Here is an 18,043-nt window from a genome sequence, read left to right as displayed (position 1 = left end):
CTCACAGCGGCCCACCAAATGCCCCAGGGAGCACACCAGATAACAAGAGAGAATCCCAGGCATAAGCCCTGCCGAGGGCTCCCTAGACACCCCCCCCCCAATTCCCCAGGACTGCAGAACTGGCTGCAGGCAGGGAGAGAAAAAACCTCCCATCCCTGGCAGCAACGCAGTCGTTGCTGCCTTCCCCCCTCCCCACCCCTCAAAGCGTCAGGGACAAGTGCTTCCCTGGCTGGTGGGTTGTGACCCACTGGTTTGGGAACCACTGTACTACACTATCCATTGCATTTGGCGATGAGATGACACCACCGAGGACAAACAAATCCTGTTTTTTGTCACTCCAGACAAAAAACAACTGGAGTGAGGACAATTCTGCCTGAATCAGCCACACAGGCAATCATAAGAACAGCCCCGCTGGATCAGGCCATAGGCCCATCTAGTCCAGCTTCCTGTATCTCCCAGCGGCCCACCAAATGCCCCAGGGAGCACACCAGATAACAAGAGAGAATCCCAGTGAAGTGGTATTGCCCATGCCCTGCATAGGTGAACATTTTTTTGCCCTCTTTTGATGCAACCCCCCCCCCCCCCGGCCCAAAAAATCACCCAAAAGGGGCACTTTCCAATGCTGATGAAAATGTTCTTGGCAAGCACTGTTCTTTTAGGCTCATCCCTAGTCTGGCTCATCCCTGTCAAAGATGGATTTTTGTTTGGTGAATTCTGCCATAGTATAGGGCAGTGGGGAGGAGATCTGGAGACTGGACAATAAATCAATAATGTCTTCTTTGCTTTAGGAGCACAGTTTATTATTGAAAGGGGGAAGGAGAAAATAATATGCAGCTGATATTTTTTTAAACAAAAGAAACAAAACCAAAGGTTTGTAAAAAGATTTCTCTTGGGACATATTGTTTTAGCCCGTATTCTAGCATGGCTTGGGGGCAACCTGTCACTTTTGTGCAAGTATATTTCACTTAAAAAAATAAATGTTATCACAGTCATGGAGGCCATAAGGAGAATCCTCAGCCTACCAAACTATAAATTAGCAATCTTCATTATGAAAAGGGCAGTGGAGACCTGGGAAATGCTTTAGCTGACCTATCTTGATGGGAACTTTGCTGATAAATGCACACAATACAGGTCACAGAAGAATCCAATTATAAAGTGATTAAGAAAGCATAGCCTGTCAACTTCCTTGATTGGCTGAATATGTGTAACCTTCTCTTATTAATAGAAGGTGTCACATACAATGCAATGAGCACAAAGAATCACCCAGGATCCATATGAACGCCCTATCTGCATATACAGTTGCCGCAGCCAGTTCTGTTCAGTTCAGTCAGCCAGTGACTGAAGCTTTCATCAAGGGTCTAGCAATAAAATCAGGAGATTATGAAGTTTGGTTAGGTATGCAGTCACTAACTAAAGAAAGTAACAGAAGAGACGCTGTAGGGGGAAAAAAATGAGTGAGTTCTGCTAGCAAATCCTTGTTCTATCATGCATTTTATCAAGGTTATTCAGTTCCTCTGTCTAGTAATCCATCCTTAGCAAGTGCCAGGGTCATCATAAGAATATGCAGGGTCCTAAACGATAAACACTTCCTTCTATCCAGTTGCTCAATTGAACAGTGGCATCCAAGAGCACTAAAACCACAGAAAGATGCTCAATGTTATGTGTAGAGTGAAAACATTGGCCATGTGTTCAATATTTGGTTATCTATGGTATCTACATTGCTTTTTTTAAAAAAAAAACAAGAACATGGTTTGAGACAAATATACGATACAGACAGGTAGAATAATCGGGGGGGGGAGTAGGGAGGGGATACCAAGGAGGAGAGACAAAGTAGCAGATGGGTTAACAAGAAAACAGAAGGTATCTCCAGCACTGGCATTCCTGGGGGGGATCAGGGGGGTAAATGTCCTGAGGCACCATACTTGTGGTGATGGCACACCTGCCCACACCCCCTGCCACCACCCACCCTCCAGAGCCCTTCTGAGGGCTAGGGAGGCCTTATGCAGCATCGTTTAGCCCTTCAAAAGCCTTCTGAGGCCTCAGCAGGGCCATTAAACATCACTTACAGTTTTCCAACGAAAACCAGAATTTATGTTTAAATGCCCTCCGGAGGCCTCAGAAGGCTTTCAGACAGCTAGAAGATGCTGTGCAAGGCTCTGTACACAACCGGGAACTGGGGGACCTCAGTCTCCTGAGGGGGGTGGCATTCTGCGGTCCTGGCCCTACGTGGCACATGGGCCAGGATTGCAATTGATCTCCAGTAGACACAGAGCACTCAAAATCTATGGCCAATTACCCAGAGAGGCCTCAAGCATAGGACTCCCCTCTCACCTCCCCTTACAATCATCTGTGTCACTCAATCTCAAAGCCTAAAAGTTAGAACTTAAAGAAAAACAGATAGTGAGATGGCCACAACAGTGATGGGAAGAGTCTTTTGCTTCATTTCCCCTAGGGACTATCTCTGGGTTTTTGGGAACTTTAAGGTAAGACCAGAGGAAACGTTTAAGCCTTGGCAACTGAGTCCTCATATTATGCTAAATATGTAGCCAAGGGAGTTTATTTTTGCCTTAGCTGGAGCAAAAAAAAAAAAGGGAGATGTCTTCAAGCATCTAACTGCACAATCTTATTTCTCCTGTTACTCAGAAGTAAGTCCCACTGTGTTCAATGGGGCTTACTCTCGCGAAAGCATTATAGGATTGCAGCCTTAAGGACTCAACAGTCTGTGAAATCACAATATACAGGTGACACTTTATTATCTGTTCTAGAATATTAATACACCATGGCTCAACACAAAGTTCTCCAAGTGATTCTCCCACTGAAGGAAACAAAAAATGGTCCCCTGTTCCCAAGGTGTTCACAGTCTGAAAAGACATAAGGGAAGCAGCAACTAACCACCATGTTGCAATGAAAAAGATGTTCACACATGAGAGTGATCATGTGCAGATCCCAAACAGTTATACTTGCAGTTAATCTCACACAAATTTTTAATCTGTTTGTTATTGTGAAGGAACCTAAATCCCAAACTGGGAAAACTTGTGGTTTAATTAGACATTATGAATACTGTTGGTGGGTGTTCATCAAAAGTTTGTCCTATTTGGTTTGATCTTGGCCTATAATGAAACCCTGAGCTCCTGTCTTTGCCAAATTAGCAGAGAATCAAAACACACAGACCCCTCCGAGGGCCTTTTATTGCACATAAAATGTGCAAAAACATTTAAATCCCTTGGAACAATCTGTTTGGATAAGTTTTTAATGTATTTATTGGAGATGTTGACATTTAAGGGAGAAATTTATGGTTCATAAAGAGAGACACAGTGATCCCCATATTAAGATTGTAAAATGAGTGAATGGCACATGTTGGATAAAGATCAATGCTTAAAAGTAACAAATGAGTCTCTAAATCATATTTATAAGCTTTATACACTCGCTCCCACTTAACCACAAACTTTATAGGAATTGTTTAGAAAGCCAGAAGCTGAGCGATTCCTTGATTTTTATGACCAAACGGTTTGTAGGGAAATTTAAAGTCAATATTTATCTTCTGCATTATTTTCTGCATTCGTGCATACATTTGGATGCTTGGCATTGCGAGGCAGAATGTCAGGAGATTGCTTTGCTGCCGGATGTCAGCACTTCCATTTGAAAGTCAACAGGTTATTATCATGCATATATAGCAGGAATGCCAACAGCACAGTTATGGTGCAACATCTATCGTCTTCAGCTACAATTACCGCTGCAGATGCGACTCGTAGTAAACATTTCGCTCCAACAGTCATGTAGCTAGAGGCAACGTCTAATGTTAGAGGTGAGATTTTGAAGTGAGAAACCATCTGTATGGCTTCTTTGACCGAAATAAAGCAAACTTTATTTGTATACATTTTTGCCAATATAAAGTGGGCCTTCTGTGTCCACACGAGATCCAATCCAGGACATCACGTGGATACCAAAATCAGCAGATGCAGGAGTCCACGGGGGCAGGGTCACAGTGCTGCAATTATTCATGTTAGGCCCATGCTGGGCCCTCCAGAGGCCATGCCGGTTCACGGCCCACTCCAGAGACATCCCCACCTCCTCAGAAGGCCTCCAGGACATGCCAGGAAACCACTTCTGGTTCACGTTCACTACTTCTGGTTGCATCCAGGAGGTGTTCTGCGGCACAGGGAGGTCCATAGGGTGGCCATAGGCTTCCCCCCACTTCAGAACACCTCCCAGGCATGACTGGAATGTGATTTCCAGTCACATCCTGGAGGCCCTCTGAGGCTCAGACTCAGCATCCATAGATGGTGGAATCCATGGGTGCCAAGTCTGTGGGTATCATGGGCCCACTGTACATGCACAGTACATGTTAACTAACACACTGTAACACATAATGATATGTGACATAGGATGCAATCCTAACCCACTTTCCAGCACCGACATAAGGGCAGTGCAGCTCCAAGGTAAAGGAACAAACATTCTCTTACTTTGAGGAGGCCCCCATGACTGCCCCCCAACTGCAGGATGTACCACATGTCCCAATGGCACAGCTATGCCAGTGCCGGAAAGTTGGTTAGGATTTGGGCGATAATGACATAATGATGAAAAAATTGTCACTGACTATTTTAAATACCTGTCTCCCACCTTTCCACTACAAAATCCAGTGTCAAAACTGGCACCAAACAAATTAAATCCAAACAAATATTTGCTTGAGCTATCTGTAGACCACCTTTCAGGCTGAGACCTCTCAAAGTGTTTACATTCAATTAAAAGAAGATAATCAGATCTTCTGGCCGCTGTTTCTGGCTCTTAATGCTGGCAGGCTGTCAAGCCTTGATTGTCCTAAGAAGAAAAAAGAGGGCACCTACCATTCAGGAGGCAGGTCTGGCTGGCATCCTAAAGCAAGGGTGGCCTGCAGAGAGATGAAAAAATGGGCTAGAATTCCTAGGTGACCAGGAATTAGAAGTTATGAGAGGCAATGGACTAGGGAGGCAAGGGAGAAGACAGATGAGTTGATTTTGGAGGCACTCTCAAAGGAGAGCAGCAAGTACTCAGGTTAGACTGAAAAGTTTATAAGGATGGCTGAAGGCCACACTGTTTCCTGGATGGAGCTGGGTCCCGATCCAGAGTCTGTATCTATATCTGCTCCCCCTTCCTCCTGAGTAGGCCCAAAGGAAGTGAGGCCTCAGACATCATCACTTCTCCTTTGGTTTAGGTCTTCATCCTGATCCACCACCAGCAATGTTCTTGAGCTTACAAGTGCAATGAAATGGAATCTAGACCAGCTACAAGAGTCCAGATGCAGGACAGCAGATCCCTTGAGACATTAGGCTCCTTGGGGATAACATAAGTGGAGGGGAGATGGATAGGATTGTGTGCTACAACCTCCCAGCCAGGTGTGCCTATTTGCAGTGTTGCAAAGTGTTAAATGCTGGATGAGATGCACATTGCCTTTTGCTTTGGCTAGGAGGTGGTTAGAAAGCAGCTTTGTGGCATAACTGCTATGGGTTCTCGACTTAGTTCCTCCTCTTCTTTTGTCCCTGCTAGGGGTGTTTCTGGCTAGCCATGCAAAAGGTGAGTACCTTCCTAGTGAGGGCACAGCCCCTTGCTGGGCTCAATCCCATCTCACCTGACACCCGGCCTACAGTGAGCTACGAGGACCTTCCTTTGCCTGTGTCCTGTTGAGGCTCCCTTCTTGGACTGTCCCAGCCCTCCCCTGGTGCACAGTTCATTCCATGTGATGAACATCCCCAGAGGGAGGCAAACCCTCACCACAGAGAGAGTTGTGCATATATTGCGCATGTTTGCCCTCTTCTGAGGGTACTGTCTTTCTGCCCTTGCTGTGGACAGAAAGGTATTCCTTTGATATATGGTTTGGGTGGGTAAGATAAAGTTATGGAGGCTTGGACCCTAGGTGCAGGGGTTCCTAGCAGGTTGATGCTTTTCCCCTTTCTTTGCTGATGCCACTGTAGCTCCTGTAGCAAGTGGGGTTGGTGTGGCATACTTCCATTCTTGTGTCATGCTGTGTCTGTGTGTGGTGGTCTGGGCACCTCCCCATGTTTAGTTATAATAATAATAATAATAATAATAATAGTACAGGTATTTCTATACCGCCTCAGATTTCTCCTTAGACTTTATTCAAGGCTGTTTACATAGGCAGACAATTTAAATCCCTGTAGGGATTTTTACAATTTGAAAGAAGGTTTCTATCTTTCAAGAAACCACAACATTCAGATGTTTCTTTCTTGATCTGGTCGCACATTCTGGCCTCCATCCTCCCACGCTCAGAGCAGATGGAATAGCTCGGCTCAGCTTGTCAGCTGCTTCAAGGTCGCACGGTGCCGGTGGCCTCGAACTGGTGACCTCGTGGATGTTATCTTCAGGCAAACGGAGGCTCTACCCTCTAGACCAGACCTCTAGTAGAGGTGCCTGTTACTGTGCTGCTCATTCCAAGTGGCTAGCATGGGGGTGCCCCCCCCAGCATTGGCTGTTCATTGGCCCTTCATCTGCTCCCCCCCCCCCCGCCGCTCTGTTTACCTTGATGTGCTTCTGTGGCCACTGGTGCTGGGGCTAGATGCATGTTGTGATTGGTTCTGTGTGACCAATGACACCTGGACATAAAATTGATGGTGCACAAATGTTGTGCCAATGAAACACTGATGTCTGGACACTGCTCCATGATGGAATTTCCACTGACACTGTTGGCATTGCTGGGAAGGGCTGCACCAGTATTACTGGGAGGGTAGCTGGGGACTGGCATTGCTTGAACAGGCTTGGGATATGACAGGCGTCACACCAGCATCTGTACAATGACAGTGAGGCAAACAAATAGGATTGGCCCATTAGTTGTGTAACTGCAGGCAGCTGTAGCCCCCAAGAAGAGGAGACAACCACAGGCAAGAAAGAGAGGCCACCAGAAATGGTGTAGTATGTAAGGACATGCAGTTAGTCTTTGGATGCCATTCATTTTATGTAGGTATGCAACTTTTATAACAAGTTAGGCTTTTTAGCCAAGCAAATGTAATTAGGCTGGATCCTTGGGCTCCGTTTCAAGTGGAGATGACTAATGTGTTAAACCAAGAAGGCTGGCCGAGACATGAGGTCTGACGTAAGGTGGCAAGATTTCTATAGAAGGGCTTCCAGTGATGTCAAAAAGGTTCGGGGGAGAGGGGGAAGTCTGTAGTAAAAAGCTGAATGTAGATCAGAAAAGAAATGCACAACTAGAGAGTTCGTGCCCTGTTCTTTGATAGAACTTCCAACGTCTCTGCAGGGGTATCCAGAATACATTGCTTCCTAAAATAGTGCATTCATTCTATTTGTGTATCTCTCTCACCTTCATGCCATGTTCGGGCCTGGTTACTAGTCCCATGTCACATCTCTCCCTGTTTCAAAACAGCTCACTTTGAAAACTCAGCCAGTCAACTTCAATAACTCAGTATTGGCTAAGGAACCAATACACCACTTGATGCTGCAGACGACCAGCATATAAGAAGTCAGCAAAAGAAAAGAAACGGCCTACAACGTTTCAAAGGTAGCAATGCTGAACTTAAACATTGAAGAGTATGTGTAGGAGAAATCAATGTGGAAAAGAAATTGCATCAGTTGGGCCTGTGCCTCAGAAGGCCTCCTGGAGGCCTTACTAAGTTCTGGTTTTTACAAAAACAAGAAGTGCCTTTTAGAGGTCTCCAGGAGGTCTTCTGAGGTGTGGGGAGGCTGTGTGTAGCCTTCCTGGACCTCAGACCACCTTCCAGATGCCCCTGGGGGGGTATTCTGGGCATCTGGCACCCAGAGAGTGTTAACATCCTAGGGATTGTTAAAAAATTTTGAACCCCCAGATGCCAGATTGCTTAGCTATGCCACTGCTGTACGGAGAGGATCAAAGGGGATAGACACAGTATCCCATTGGCTCCATTTAGGGCACAATTCTAACCAACTTTCCAGTACTGGCATAGCTGTGCCAGTGGGGACTATGCTGCATCCTGCAGGTGGGAGGCAGTCATGGAGGCCTCCTCAAGGTAGGAGGTTGGTTAGGATTGCAGCCTTACTCATCTTTTCTTTGGGTTACTCCAGTTGGGCAAGCATGTAAGTGGCCACAGTTATGATCCCAATATAAGATGTGTGGAAAAGAAAGTAGAATGGCAGGTTTCTCTCCATTTTGCTACAAACATTCATATCTCTAAAACTAGCAAGGCAAATCTGAAACAAATCAACTGACCATTCCTGTGCTCAAAACGGACAGAAGTTCTCAAGGACAATTTTTTGGAGACCATATTATAATCTAGGATTTGGGAGGACTTTCTCTCTGCCTGTCATGGCTGTCAAATGAACCAACCTTGCAGTTTTCAACTTCTTGTTGTAAATGTCCAGGTCAAACGCTACTTTGACTGGACTATGTAGCTACCTGAAAACAAAGAACACATTGCTATTAAAATACTTTTTTTTATTTCAGGTGTCTACAACGCACAAGAAAAAAAACCAGTTTTGCTTGCAAGTGTAGTGTAACACCAGTTTCTGTAGGCTGAAAGCATGCAGCTCTCTACTTAGATCATGCTAAGCCAAGACACATGTACCTAGAGCAAATGAAGAATTTAGCAACAACCATGCCTGCTTCAGTTGGATAAATGTGTGCATCGGGGATGTTTCACAATATGGAGGTCACACCTGGTTGGTATACGGACAATACGACTATTGACCCAGAACTGATACAAGCCAAGTTGTGGAATCTTAGGTAAACATACTGCACAACCACCATACCTCTTCAACAACCTTTTAATACAGAGAAGAAACTGGGTCTCCTTGGTAACTGTCCTTGACACATCTGTTAAATCTGAAAGCAACCTTCTTGTTGACTCACGGTTCATTCCTGATGATGGATACCTCCTTCAGCATGTCAGGTGGGTTCCTTCAGGGACATCTGGCAAACTTTGGAGCAGCACAGGCAATAACCAAACAAAAATTCAGACAAATATAGATTCTGAAAGATCCCTGGTGATGAGTAAGGAAAGCTTCATTGATAGAGTTTGTGCCTGATGACTCTGTCCCAGCAATACAAAGCAACAGTTCTTGGTTTGTCCAAATAGAACAGCGGTTCCAAACCCTGGCCCTGGGGCCACTTGCGGCCCTTTAGGACTCCCAATTCAGCCCTCAGGGAGCCCCAGTCTGCAATGAACCTCTGACCCTCCAGAGACTTGCTGGAGCCCGAGCTGGCCTGATGCAACAGCTCTCAGCGTGGTGGCCAACTGTTCGACCTCTCGCGTGAGCTGTGGGACAAGGGCTCCCTCCTTTGCTTGCTGTTTCACATCTGTGATGCAGCAGCAAAGGAAAGGCTGGCCTTGCTTTGTGCAAGGCCTTTTATAGGTCTTGAGCTATTGCAAGACCTTCATTCATTCATATAAGTTCCATCTCTAATATATTCATTTATGTAAATGAATTTCATTATTCAAATTTGAGATGTAAATTCATTTTTTTCTTGGCCCCCAACACAGTGTCAGAGAGATGATGTGGCCCTCCTGCCAAAATGTTTGGACACCCCTGAAACAGAAGTTTGATAAACCTCTTATTTCTGTCAGTGAACTTCACAGCTTTGGAGGTTACTGTTTGCCAAGCACCTGATGATGCTGACACAATGGGTGTGTCAAAAGCTATTATTCTTGCTAAAGGTGGTAGAGTTGCAGCAATTATGGGAGAGGACTCAGGGCCCAGTCGTATCCAATCTTCCAGTGCCAGTACGGCCATGCCAATGGGGCGTGCGCTGCATCCTGTGGTGGGGGGACAGTCACAGAGGCCTCCTCAGGGTATGGGAACATTTGTTCCCTTACCTCAGGGCTACATTGCAGTTGTACCAGTGCTGGAAAGTTGGATATAATTGGGCCCACAGACCCCAACTGATGACCATTGCCAGAGATCATGTTCATGTCCACATGCTTATTCCCAGTAAGAGGAACCATTCAGATAGATTGCACAATCATAGAATGCTTCAGGCAGGCTTTGGAGTCAAGCACCATCATATCCTCTTCTTCCATGCAGAACTGGCTATGTATAGAGGTAAGAGGAGGCAGCAACTGTGCGTGAACACAGTCTCAAAGCGCCCTGCGCATACCACAATCAAGTTAGCAACTCCTTCTCTACATCTGCTGCAGCAACTCTGCATTCCATCAGTGCCTTTCACTCAGAAATGAAGGGATATGAATTTGTGTACCCACAAATAGTCAACTCTCTTGATATGTGAATTTGTGATCTGCAAATTCTCTTATCTTCGAGGGGTAGAATTGCCACTTGCTACCTCTCATTACCTGAGACTCTGTTCTTGTTATCTGCAAATATGGTGCCGGTACACTTGGGATGTGGGGGGACTCAGTGCAACAGTGCAGAGCAGGCAGACAGGGCCAAGAGAGGTTGTAGGAGGAGGAGAGTCAGTGGCTTCCTCATGCGAACAAGACAGTGTGGGTGCCATGCAGGGGGCAGAGGAGGAGTCAACTATACAGTACATAGCCAACAGGGGAGAGAGTTATGGTCATCGCATCTAGCCAATTATGCTCATTTTTTAGAAAGTTAGGCAAGAAAGTTAGAACACAAGACTCTGGGGTGGGCAAGGAGGAGGCAGGAAGGAGGCAGGAGGGAGGTGTTCCTCGGTGGAGGGAGGGTGGGTGGTGGGCGGCCCCGGGGGCAGATGGGTTGGGAGCAGGAGGCAGGTCTGGGATCCAGCACTTATGCTGGATCCCAATCCCTGTTCCTGGGGAATTTGAAGCAGCTTCATGTTGTTCTGCTCTCCTTGGACTTGTTTTAGAAAGTTTAGAAATTTCTTAGAAAGTTGTCTGGATTGGGTCAATTTTCCACATTAAAAGGGTATTGGTACTGGCCCATGGAGAATCGTCAGACATATTTGCGTCAATTTCCAGACTTAGTATTAGTATTAGTATTAGTATTAGTATTAGTATTAGTATTAGTATTAGCATTTATATACCGCCTTTCAACTAAAAGTTCACAAAGCGGTTTACAGAGAAAAATCAAATAACTAAACAGCTCCCTGTCCCAAAAGGGCTCACAATCTAAAAAGATGCAAAGGAATACCAGCAGACAGCCACTAGAACAGACAGTGCTGGGGTGAGGTGGGCTAGTTACTCTCCCCCTGCTAAAAAAAAGGAGCACCCACTTGAAAAAGTGCCTCTTACCCAATTAGCAGGGGTTGCCCCACCATCTTGGGCACCATCTTGAGAATTCCAGCTGATCCTTCATGGACCTGGCAATGATGAGAGGTTGATGATGAAAGACCCCTGGAAGGCTGCCTGAGGGTTGCTCTGGGGCAAGTGTCAAAATGTAGGTGGAGGAGGAGAATGATGAAGCATTCTGAAGCATAGACTTCGAATCAAGATTCAGGTTCATAAAGTTCATAGGATGTATTGTGAAGAGGGATTCCTGGAACCTAAGCCCATTCACCCCATAGGCTCAATGATTCAGTAGCCACTAATTCAGTATCCACTAGGAAACCTAACTTTAGTGAATAATGAGAACTGACTGTACCAAAGCCAAAAATAAAGAAAGAAAGGTGTGAGGGTCTCACAGAGGAATCACAGAGGGCCTAGCACTTTGCCTGGGAACTAGAGATGTACAAAGAAGACATGAATATCGGCAGTTAGACCATTAGTCATTCTTGGTCAATACTTCGTATCTGAATAGCAAGGATGGCTCTTTTTGCTCTCTGTATGGTTTCAGATAGTCATATTTCCCAGCCCTACCTGAGGATGTCAATGAACCTGGGACCTTCAGCATACGAAGCAGGTGCTCTATCACTAAACTGCACCTCCAACCCTGAAGGGAAAGAAATTGAAAAGTTATAAAGGATTCATAGAAGCTGGCTGGCTGGCTGGCTGGCTGGTTGGTTGGTTTGATGAATTTATACCCCACCTTTCCAGTTAAACACTGCACATGGTTTCCTTTCACATTTCAGAAATGCTTTACTTCAAGAGGAGCCTCCAAACATACATACAATACATGCATATCCAGCCTTTCTTCCATCATGGAACTCCAGTTGATTCTTGTCCAGGCCCTGGACAGACTGATAAGAGTCAGCTTAAACTTTAGCAAAGTGGCCACATCATGTACCAGACCAACTTCACTGTGGTTGAAATCTGACAATTACATAAAGATGTACGAAACACTCCTGAAGACCTCATCAAAGCTCTTGCAAGTCGGCAAGTGTTCTGCCAAATTTGTTTTAAACTTTGCTGTAGGCAAACTGTTTGTGGTGACTGGTGTTAACTGGTGTTAACAGAACTAGTTACTGTCTGTTCTTGGGATTCATCATCATGAGCCTTGAAGGAATGGAAGTCTGCTTTGGAATAAAAATCAGTGGTGTGATGTTCCTTAGTGAATTATCTGGACTGAGTACAAAACCTGTCTTGAATGTAGCAGTACAAATCCCAGCACTTAAGCCTTGCTAAATGTGCAAGTCTGTGTTGACTGTCTAGGCCTCAAGGGTTCTGTGCTCCTTCTGACTCACCAAGACTGGAAAGTACAATGTTTATAGCTTTCGAAAGGAGAAAGTCTTAACTTTCCAAAGGGTCATAGCACTTGCCTGTAGCCCTAGATTTTCTGGAACTATCATCACAATATTCTTAGGTAGAGAAAAAGCTATTTGAGGTCACTGTAGTATTAGTAATACTTTTTGTTCTAACTTCTGTCCAGCCAAACTGGGATCACATCACACGTGCACCATTCTTTTCTAGTTTTCATCTCTAAGGACACTACTTTTGATGAGAGTGTGCCAATTAGTACCCAATGTGATTTTCTCATTAGCATCCATAATCAGCCAGAGGAATGCTGGTGCCCACATTTCTCCTAGTCAGCTCCCATTAGTCCTGAAAAAAGTAGTAGGACCCAGGTTACGTGACCCATTTTAGGTAATTATGCGGCAAAACCTCTCAAGATCCTTTTTCATCACTGCTCCTTGTCAGACCATTTTTGTTCTTGCTGTTTATGAATCTTGACAACAAACTCAACCTTCTTTTCCATATACTAACCTCAAAATGGAAGTAGTTCTGTTCCAGCATGATTCTGGGCACAGGCCTTGCTGAAACCATCAATGGCAAACCACAGACTTTGATAAGAAAAAGACATTTAAAGCCTGTGGAATTACTGTACTGATTTATACCAACAGAGGACTTTGTTCTTTACGTACGGCAGTGGTTTTCAAACTGGGGCGTCACAATGCCCCAGCCAGAAAGCCCTGGCCTCTGCCCCCTTAAGGGGAGGCGGGGAGGCAGCAACACAATCACCAGGATTGTGTCACTTTGGAGGGGCCCAGGGGCTTGGCTGATCTTACCACAGCCTGTTACAGCCTCCTGGGGGTGTAGGGACCCCTGCACCAGCCTCCACAGGGCCCCCCCAAAGAGCACTGACATTCAAAATAATGATAATGATGTTGATCATCTCCACATGTTGGGGAGCCCTGAGGAGGCTGGCATGGGGTTGCCCACACCCCCAGGAAGATGCAGCAGGCTGTGGTAAGTCCAGCCAAGCCCCTGCACTCCTCCAAAGTGACGCAATCCTGGCGATCGCATCGCTGCCTCTCCCCCTCCCCTGCAAGGACTTACTCCCTGGGACTCTGAGAACCACTGTTACATGGGCAAGCAAATGAGCATTTGGTTTTTCAGGAGATTGTTCATATACGCTACACTGACATTTAAATTCATGGGAATTCATGGACTTGGGGATGCCAAGGCAGCTACTGTTTATAAAGGTTATTGGTGATATATAAGGGTGAATCACTCTAGGGTGCTTGGACCAATTTGACACAGTCGGGTCTAGCACAAGAAGGCCTCTTGTCAGGAGGTGCTTGTCTGCTTCTTGGCTCTCCTGCCTGCCCCTGTAGCCGTTTGGCCTGAAATGGCCCTCCTGGAAGCAGTTGGTGGTGACATCACCACCACCTACTTCCAGTTGGTGCCACACTTCATGGCAGGTGACATCGGCCATGGGCGCACCTGCCACTTGTCTGGGTGAGTAGGGGGTTGCTGGGGGGTGGGAATGATGTCTCACTGGGCCCTGCAACTTCCAAGCCTGCCCCTGTATGAGACTTTATTCAGCCTGCAGCTAGAGCCACCATTTTTTCAGAGGCTTTGTGCCATTAACAGCTGCATGAGATGAAGCTTTCACCATCACTGCATTTCCATGCTAGAAAAAGCATGGGCTTTCTGACTTGATTTCTTCTAAGAGAGTCTCCCATGTTGTTGGCATCCTTCAGTCTTGGAAGACTATGGTGTCACGCTCTGAATGGTGGTTCTGGAACAGAGTGTCCTCTCCAGTGCGCGAAGCCTGGGTAAAGTAGGTATGGAGGATAGGCTGTTACCCATGCAGCAAATCCCCCCTCTCCACATCGCTGAAATGCTCCAATGGAAAGGCAGAGGCCAATACGGTTGGTTCCAGCAGCGTCGCAGGAGTTGCCAGAACATGACTGTGTTCAGCCATGAACTGCCTCAGGGATTCCGGCTCCGGATTTTGCCTCAAGGTTGACTCCTGAAGCCTTTTCCATAACTGGATGTAGCCGCAAGGCAGTGGAGGTTTGGGATCAGAGTTTTCCTTCTCTCAGATGAGCTGCCTTCCAGGCTGAAGAGTCCCATTTACCTGGTGGCTGTTTAGTCCCCTCTTACAACAAGTACTGCCAAACTGAGGGCCTATTCTTATCCCCAGCCCCCAGGGGTGAGTCTCCCATATCATGACCTGAAAGATCTTCTCAGTGAAGCTTCCAGAGCAGTTTAATGAAGTAGTTTGGGGAGATGCTGCTTGAGGAATGCCCATTCAAAGCATCCTTGGATGTGCTGAATTATTTTCACAGTTCGGATCCTGGTCCTGGTGTCAAAATATTTGACTTTCAAAGTCTGGCCTGCAGTGTCAGAAAATGACTTCTTTGCTCACGACATCAGCAGTCAGGCTATATATGCTGAAGAGACTCTACTGACGCACAGCGAGTTACTGATCAGTCTCTGCTCTCGCTAAATTTTAACTCCTGCAATGTCTGTAGCTAGAGGGCTGATTCAAATGTGCTGAACTCAGATGACAAAGTCTCACTGCACCAGGGAGGCCATCACCAAAGTGCTCCAGGGAGTCCTTTGTTTGAAGACTATCCATGGGAAAAACTCTTGGAAAAGTTCCTGGCCATGCCAGCCTTGCTCCGTTTCTGCCAGGTGTGACCCAGTTTGAATCTTGAGCCTTCCTGTTTTAAGCATAAAACTGTAGTATTCATACTGTGTGGTGCATGTTAAGGTGGTTTGATGACTTCAAAGAAAGCCAGCCAAGTACCCCTGAAAAAAAGAGGCACTGAATTGGCAACTTCCGCATGCGCCTTGAAAAACAAATACCCATTCTCAAAAAGCTGTTTTCTGCAGAGAAATTGGAAATCTGCAGTTATAGAGTTTTGGTCCTCCAATTAAAGCTTGCACACTCACTTCATCTTTCAGTATACAGCGGTGGTCCAGCCTAACCAGGGGCCATTCTGAGATATGATACAGCAGCCTTCCGCACTCCTGCCCTAGTGGAACAAGGAATTATATAGACCAGTGTTGCTCAAACTGTGGGTCAGGACCCACCAGGTGGGGCATGAGCCAATTTCAAGTGGGTCCCCATTCATTTCAATATTTTATTTTTAATATATTGGACTTGATCCTCCCATGGTATGTGAATGCATTTGGGGAAATGTTACAGACTTGTACTTTTAACAAACTCCTATGTATACCAAGATCCAGGTCTACAGAGCTTGCGTCCTGAGTACACTTCTGTACTGCAGCGAGTCATGGACTCTTCACTCACAACAGGAGAGAAAACTGAACACTTTCCACATGCGCTGCCTCAGACGCATTCTCGGCATCACCTGGCAGGACAAAGTTCCAAACAACACAGTCCTGGAACGTGCTGGAATCCATAGCATGTATGCACTGCTGAAACAGAGACGCCTGCATTGGCTCGGTCATGTTGTGAGAATGGATGATGGCCGGATCCCAAAGGATCTCCTCTATGGAGAACTCGTGCAAGGAAAGCGCCCTACAGGTAGACCACAGCTGCGATACAAGGACATCTGCAAGAGGGATCTGAAGGCCTTAGGAGTGGACCTCAACAAGTGAGAAACCCTGGCCTCTGAGCGGCCCGCTTGGAGGCAGGCTGTGCAGCATGGCCTTTCCCAGTTTGAAGAGACACTTGGTCAACAGACTGAAACAAAGAGGCAAAGAAGGAAGGCCCATAGCCAGGGAGACAAACCAGGGACAGAGTGCACTTGCTCCCAGTGTGGAAGGGATTGTCACTCCCGAATCAGCCTTTTCAGCCACACTGGACACTGTTCCAGAACCACCATTCAGAGTGCGATACCATAGTCTTTCGAGACTGAAGGTTGTCAACAAATGTATAATCATTTAACAATTATCGTCAATGGGACTTACTCCTGGGTAAGTGTGGGTAGGATTGCAGCCTAGGATTGTGAAAAATTTTCCTGCTTGATGATGTCATTTCCAGTTATGACCACTTCCGGTAGGTCCTGACAGATTCTCATTCTAAAAAGTGGGTCCTGGTGCCAAATGTGTGAGAACCACTGATATAGGCTAATGGTACTCAAACTTTTCCAGCCAGTGGCTTCCTTGACCCCCGTGGCTGTTGGCCATGACTCCCCATCATGTTCCTGAGGGCTGGAAGTGACATCATTAAACAGGAAGTGGCCAGAAATATTAACTATATTAAATATAATATTATAATATATTTATTATATTAAATATTAAATATATATTAACTATATTAATATTAATTATATTAATCATATCATTAATTAAATGCAGTTCTTAAAAATATATTATTAATACACAGCAATATACATGCTTTATAAATGATCAGCTGCTGATCACTGTTGGAGACAGGATGCTGGAGTAGGTAGATTTTGTCCGGTCCAGCAAGACTCATTTTTTTAAACTTTGTAAGCATACCAATAGAATTGTTTTAATCAAATGAACTTTGTGAACAACCAGTCTGACCAACATTACACACACACACCCCTATGGACCCCAATCCAACTAGTCATTTCTTCCATTCTCCTTGGATAGGATTGAACCCTTTATTAATTTAATGAAATTAAATTTTTCTAGCAGCTGGTGGGGAAAACAAAAATAGACCATGAAAATATACCAGAGCTGATAAGGGTTTGGTGAGGAAGCTGCTTTGTCTCCTATACTAGGAGATGCACAGCTCAAGCCTATGCATGTCTACTCAGAAGTGAGTCCCATTAGAGTCAATGGGACTTACTCCCAGGAAAGTGTGGATAGGATTGGGCTGGCAATCACTTCATCAATAAGTATTCCCTTCAAATAGCAAGATTCATCACTTTAAAAATACAGCCTTTCCTCTTCAGTCAAACAACAAGATTAATCAATCACTTTAAAAACAGTACCCTTTTTCTGCTCCTGGCCAAGTAAAGTGTGTGGTTGTCTCTTCTCTCCCCTCCCCCTTTACCAACTGCATGGAAGCAACTTTAAGAGTCCTGATGACTGGTAAAATAGGAAGCATTTTATTTGGGGAGGGGGAGGAAAGTGGGAAGGTTTGGAGAATAAAAGGGGGGAGTGGTAGAGGAAGGGGGTTGAAAAGAGAGATTTCACTTTGATGAGAAGCGATCCCAGGCTGGGAACTAGGAACCAACCAGACAAGGATCATTGAGGTTTAAGGACTGCAAGCTGAGCATGCTCGGTACTTGCCAGATGGGGGTCGGAGTAGAAGAGCTTTGGAAACAACATGTAGCGAACACAGAAGGCGGCAGCCTCAGAGTGGAGGGAGAGGAGGGTGGGACGGCAGCAGCCACTCTTGCAGCTGAGCAATTCCCATTTCTTCTGCTTTAAAAAAAAGCGCAGACGATGGGCAGGACGGGCTCGTATTCTGCCCAGGGGTGTGACTGTATCGCTGCGAGAGGGCATCCCGCGCCTCCCCTTTCAGTTCCAGGCACCGCCCTAAAGAGCCGCACCTCACAGTTTGAATAACACTGGGCTAATAGGTGTACATGTGCAATTCCCCAGCCCATTCTACGTGCCAAACTTGCATGTACACG

This window comes from Tiliqua scincoides, chromosome 7 (assembly GCF_035046505.1).
Source record: "Tiliqua scincoides isolate rTilSci1 chromosome 7, rTilSci1.hap2, whole genome shotgun sequence".
Lineage (NCBI taxonomy): Eukaryota > Metazoa > Chordata > Lepidosauria > Squamata > Scincidae > Tiliqua > Tiliqua scincoides.
The sequence above is the reverse complement of the archived record's forward strand: the minus strand, read 5'-3'. Positions refer to the sequence as shown.